The following is a 5973-nucleotide window of genomic DNA, read 5'->3' as shown; positions in this document are numbered from 1 at the left end:
GCTGCTTAATGTGCTCCCCCCTGTTGGACAAAGGCTTCCCCGCCGTTGGTTGATGCTTTCCCCGCCTCTGGTTGATGTTTTCCCGAAACTGGTTAATGAGTTCCCACGAAACTGGTTAATGAGTTCCCCCGCGGTTTCCTGATCTTTTCCCGGCTGCTGCTAAATCTGATCCCCGCTGCTCCTGATACTAAGGGCAGCTGCTTAATGTGCTCCCCCCTGTTGGACAATGGCTTCCCCGCCGTTGGTGCATGTTTTCCCCGCCTTTGGTGGAAGGTTTCCCGAAACTGGTTAATGAGTTCCCACGAAACTGGTTAATGAGTTCCCACGGAGTTGTTGTCCCCGCTGCTGGTTCATTTGTACCCCGCTGCTCCTGATACTAAGGGCAGCTGCTTAATGTGCTCCCCCTGTTGGACAATGGTTTCCCCGCCGTTGGTGCATGTTTTCCCCGCCTTTGGTGGAAGGTTTCCCGAAACTGGTTAATGAGTTCCCACGAAACTGGTTAATGAGTTCCCACGGAGTTGTTTTCCCCGCTGCTGGTTCATTTGTACCCCGCTGCTCCTGATACTAAGGGCAGCTGCTTAATGTACTCCCCCCTGTTGGACAATGGCTTCCCCGCCGTTGGTGCATGTTTTCCCCGCCTCTGGTTGATGTTTTCCCGAAACTGGTTAATGAGTTCCCACGAAACTGGTTAATGAGTTCCCCCGCGGTTGGCTGATCTTTTCCCGGCTGTTGCTTAATCTGATCCCCGCTGCTCCTGATACTAAGGGCAGCTGCTTAATGTACTCCCCCCTGTTGGACAATGGCTTCCCCGCCGTTGGTGCATGTTTTCCCCGCCTTTGGTGGAAGGTTTCCCGAAACTGGTTAATGAGTTCCCAGGAAACTGGTTAATGAGTTCCCACGGAGTTGTTTTCCCCGCTGCTTGTTCATTTGTACCCCGCTGCTCCTGATACTAAGGGCAGCTGCTTAATGTGCTCCCCACTGCTGGACAATGGCTTCCCCGCCGTTGGTTGATGCTTTCCCCGCCTTTGGTGGATGTTTTCCCGAAACTGGTTAATGAGTTCCCACGAAACTGGTTAATGAGTTCCCACGAAACTGGTTAATGAGTTCCCACGAAGCTGTTTTCCCCGCTGCTGGTTCATTTGTACCCCGCTGCTCCTGATACTAAGGGCAGCTGCTTAATGTGCTCCCCACTGTTGGACAATGGCTTCCCCGCCGTTGGTTCATGTTTTCCCCGCCTTTGGTGGAAGTATTCCCGAAACTGGTTAATGAGTTCCCACGAAACTGGTTAATGAGTTCCCCCGCGGTTGGCTGATCTTTTCCCGGCTGTTGCTTAATCTGATCCCCGCTGCTCCTGATACTAAGGGCAGCCACTTAATGTGCTCCCCACTTTTGGACAAGGGCTTCCCGGCCGTTGGTTCATGCTTTCCCCGCCTTTGGTGGAGGTTTTCCCGAAACTGGTTAATGAGTTCCCACGAAACTGGTTAATGAGTTCCCCCGCGGTTTCCTGATCTTTTCCCGGCTGTTGCTTAATCTGATCCCCGCTGCTCCTGACACTAAGGGCAGCTGCTTAATGTGCTCCCCACTGTTGGACAATGGCTTCCCCGCCGTTGGTTGATGTTTTCCCCGCCTTTGGTGGACGTTTTCCCGAAACTGGTTAATGAGTTCCCACGAAACTGGTTAATGAGTTCCCACGGAACTGGTTAATGAGTTCCCCCGCGGTTGGTTGATCTTTTCCCGGCTGTTGCTTAATCTGATCCCCGCTGCTCCTGATACTTAGGGCAGCTGCTTAATGTGCTCCCCCCTGTTGGACAATGGCTTCCCCGCCGTTGGTTGATGTTTTCCCCGCCTTTGGTGGACGTTTTCCCGAAACTGGTTAATGAGTTCCCCCGAAACTGGTTAATGAGTTCCCACGAAGTTGTTTTCCCCGCTGCTGGTTCATTTGTACCCCGCTGCTCCTGATACTAAGGGCAGCTGCTTAATGTGCTCCCCCCTGTTGGACAATGGCTTCCCCGCCGTTGGTGCATGTTTTCCCCGCCTTTGGTGGACGTTTTCCCGAAACTGGTTAATGAGTTCCCACGAAACTGGTTAATGAGTTCCCACGGAGTTGTTTTCCCCGCTGCTTGTTCATTTGTACCCCGCTGCTCCTGATACTAAGGGCAGCTGCTTAATGTGCTCCCCCCTGTTGGACAATGGCTTCCCCGCCGTTGGTGCATGTTTTCCCCGCCGTTGGTGGCAGTTTTCCCGAAACTGGTTAATGAGTTCCCACGAAACTGGTTAATGAGTTCCCCCGCGGTTGGCTGATCTTTTCCCGGCTGTTGCTTAATCTGATCCCCGCTGCTCCTGATACTAAGGGCAGCTGCTTAATGTGCTCCCCCCGGTTGGACAATGCCTTCCCCGCCGTTGGTTCATGCTTTCCCCGCCTTTGGTGGAAGTTTTCCCGAAACTGGTTAATGAGTTCCCCCGAAACTGGTTAATGAGTTCCCACGAAGCTGTTTTCCCCGCTGCTGGTTCATTTGTACCCCGCTGCTCCTGATACTAAGGGCAGCTGCTTAATGTGCTCCCCCCTGTTGGACAAAGGCTTCCCCGCCGTTGGTTGATGTTTTCCCCGCCTTTGGTGGACGTTTTCCCGAAACTGGTTAATGAGTTCCCCCGAAACTGGTTAATGAGTTCCCCCGCGGTTGGCTGATCTTTTCCCGGCTGTTGCTTAATCTGATCCCCGCTGCTCCTGATACTAAGGGCAGCTGCTTAATGTGCTCCCCCCGGTTGGACAATGCCTTCCCCGCCGTTGGTTCATGCTTTCCCCGCCTTTGGTGGAAGTTTTCCCGAAACTGGTTAATGAGTTCCCCCGAAACTGGTTAATGAGTTCCCACGAAGCTGTTTTCCCCGCTGCTGGTTCATTTGTACCCCGCTGCTCCTGATACTAAGGGCAGCTGCTTAATGTGCTCCCCCCTGTTGGACAAAGGCTTCCCCGCCGTTGGTTGATGCTTTCCCCGCCTCTGGTTGAATTTTTCCCGAAACTGGTTAATGAGTTCCCAGGAAACTGGTTAATGAGTTCCCACGAAACTGGTTAATGAGTTCCCCCGCGGTTGGTTGATCTTTTCCCGGCTGTTGCTTAATCTGATCCCCGCCGCTCCTGATACTAAGGGCAGCTGCTTAATGTGCTCCCCCCTGTTGGACAATGGCTTCCCCGCCGTTGGTGCATGTTTTCCCCGCCTTTGGTGGACGTTTTCCCGAAACTGGTTAATGAGTTCCCACGAAACTGGTTAATGAGTTCCCACGAAACTGGTTAATGAGTTCCCCCGCGGTTGGCTGTTCTTTTCCCGGCTGTTGCTTAATCTGATCCCCGCTGCTCCTGATACTAAGGGCAGCTGCCTAATGTGCTCCCCACTGTTGGACAATGGCTTCCCCGCCGTTGGTTGATGCTTTCCCCGCCTTTGGTGGACGTTTTCCCGAAACTGGTTAATGAGTTCCCACGAAACTGGTTAATGAGTTCCCACGAAGTTGTTTTCCCCGCTGCTGGTTCATTTGTACCCCGCTGCTCCTGATACTAAGGGCAGCTGCTTAATGTGCTCCCCCCTGTTGGACAATGGCTTCCCCGCCGTTGGTGCATGTTTTCCCCGCCTTTGGTGGAAGTTTTCCCGAAACTGGTTAATGAGTTCCCACGAAACTGGTTAATGAGTTCCCCCGCGGTTGGCTGATCTTTTCCCTCCTGTTGCTTAATCTGATCCCCGCTGCTCCTGATACTAAGGGCAGCTGCTTAATGTGCTCCCCACTGTTGGACAAAGGCTTCCCCGACGTTGGTTGGTGTTTTCCCCGCCTTTGGTGGACGTTTTCCCGAAACTGGTTAATGAGTTCCCACGAAACTGGTTAATGAGTTCCCACGAAACTGGTTAATGAGTTCCCCCGCGGTTGGCTGTTCTTTTCCCGGCTGTTGCTTAATCTGTTCCCCGCTGCTCCTGATACTAAGGGCAGCTGCTTAATGTGCTCCCCCCCGTTGGACAATGGCTTCCCCGCCGTTGGTTGATGTTTTCCCCGCCTTTGGTGGACGTTTTCCCGAAACTGGTTAATGAGTTCCCCCGAAACTGGTTAATGAGTTCCCACGAAGCTGTTTTCCCCGCTGCTGGTTCATTTGTACCCCGCTGCTCCTGATACTAAGGGCAGCTGCTTAATGTGCTCCCCCCTGTTGGACAAAGGCTTCCCCGCCGTTGGTGCATGTTTTCCCCGCCTTTGGTGGAAGTTTTCCCGAAACTGGTTAATGAGTTCCCAGGAAACTGGTTAATGAGTTCCCCCGCGGTTGGCTGATCTTTTCCCGGCTGTTGCTTAATCTGATCCCCGCTGCTCCTGATACTAAGGGCAGCTGCTTAATGTGCTCCCCCCGGTTGGACAATGGCTTCCCCGCCGTTGGTTCATGCTTTCCCCGCCTTTGGTGGAGGTTTTCCCGAAACTGGTTAATGAGTTCCCACGAAACTGGTTAATGAGTTCCCAGGAAACTGGTTAATGAGTTCCCCCGCGGTTGGCTGATCTTTTCCCGGCTGTTGCTTAATCTGATCCCCGCTGCTCCTGATACTAAGGGCAGCTGCTTAATGTGCTCCCCACTGTTGGACAATGGCTTCCCGGCCGTTGGTTGATGCTTTCCCCGCCTTTGGTGGAAGTTTTCCCGAAACTGGTTAATGAGTTCCCCCGAAACTGGTTAATGAGTTCCCACGAAACTGGTTAATGAGTTCCCACGAAGTTGTTTTCCCCGCTGCTGGTTCATTTGTACCCCGCTGCTCCTGATACTAAGGGCAGCTGCTTAATGTGCTCCCCCCGGTTGGACAATGGCTTCCCCGCCGTTGGTTCATGCTTTCCCCGCCTTTGGTGGAGGTTTTCCCGAAACTGGTTAATGAGTTCCCACGAAACTGGTTAATGAGTTCCCAGGAAACTGGTTAATGAGTTCCCCCGCGGTTGGTTGATCTTTTCCCAGGCTGTTGCTTAATCTGATCCCCGCTGCTCCTGAGACTAAGGGCAGCTGCTTAATGTGCTCCCCACTGTTGGACAGTGGCTTCCCCGCCGTTGGTTGATGCTTTCCCCGCCTTTGGTTGATGTTTTCCCGAAACTGGTTAATGAGTTCCCACGAAACTGGTTAATGAGTTCCCCCGCGGTTTCCTGATCTTTTCCCGGCTGTTGCTTAATCTGATCCCCGCTGCTCCTGATACTAAGGGCAGCTGCTTAATGTGCTCCCCCCTGTTGGACAATGGCTTCCCCGCCGTTGTTTGATGTTTTCCCCGCCTTAGGTGGACGGTTTCCCGAAACTGGTTAATGAGTTCCCACGAAACTGGTTAATGAGTTCCCCCGCGGTTGGCTGATCTTTTCCCGGCTGCTGCTTAATCTCTTCCCCGCTGCTCCTGAGACTAAGGGCAGCTGCTTGATGTGCTCCCCCCCCCCTGTTGGACAATGGCTTCCCCGCCGTTGGTTGATGCTTTCCCCGCCTTTGGTGGAAGTTTTCCCGAAACTGGTTAATGAGTTCCCACGAAACTGGTTAATGCGTTCCCACGACACTGGTTAATGAGTTCCCCCGCGGTTGGCTGATCTTTTCCCGGCTGCTGCTTAATCTCTTCCCCGCTACTCCTGAGACTAAGGGCAGCTGCTTAGTGTACTCCCCGTTGTTGGTTCCTGGCTTCCCCAGTGTTTTGCCTGCCGTTGGTTCATGTCTTCCCGATATTTCGTTCATGTTTTCCCCCGAAGTTGGTGAATGTTTTCCCGGCTGTTGGATAATCTGTTCCCCGCTGCTCCTGAGACTAAGGGCAACTGCTTAATGTACTCCCCGCTGGTGGTTAATGGCTTCCCCGGTGTTTGTTCAACCCCCCGCACCCGCGGTTAGGGTTAGGGTTCGGGTTAGGGTTAGGGTCAAGGCACAGGCAGAAACACGCCCTTACTACACACTCCATGCTCACAAGCACTCCACATTGACTCTCCACGCCCGCACAGGCGCCC

The sequence above is a fragment of the Mustelus asterias genome, unplaced genomic scaffold (assembly GCF_964213995.1).
Source record: "Mustelus asterias unplaced genomic scaffold, sMusAst1.hap1.1 HAP1_SCAFFOLD_2437, whole genome shotgun sequence".
Lineage (NCBI taxonomy): Eukaryota > Metazoa > Chordata > Chondrichthyes > Carcharhiniformes > Triakidae > Mustelus > Mustelus asterias.
The sequence above is the reverse complement of the archived record's forward strand: the minus strand, read 5'-3'. Positions refer to the sequence as shown.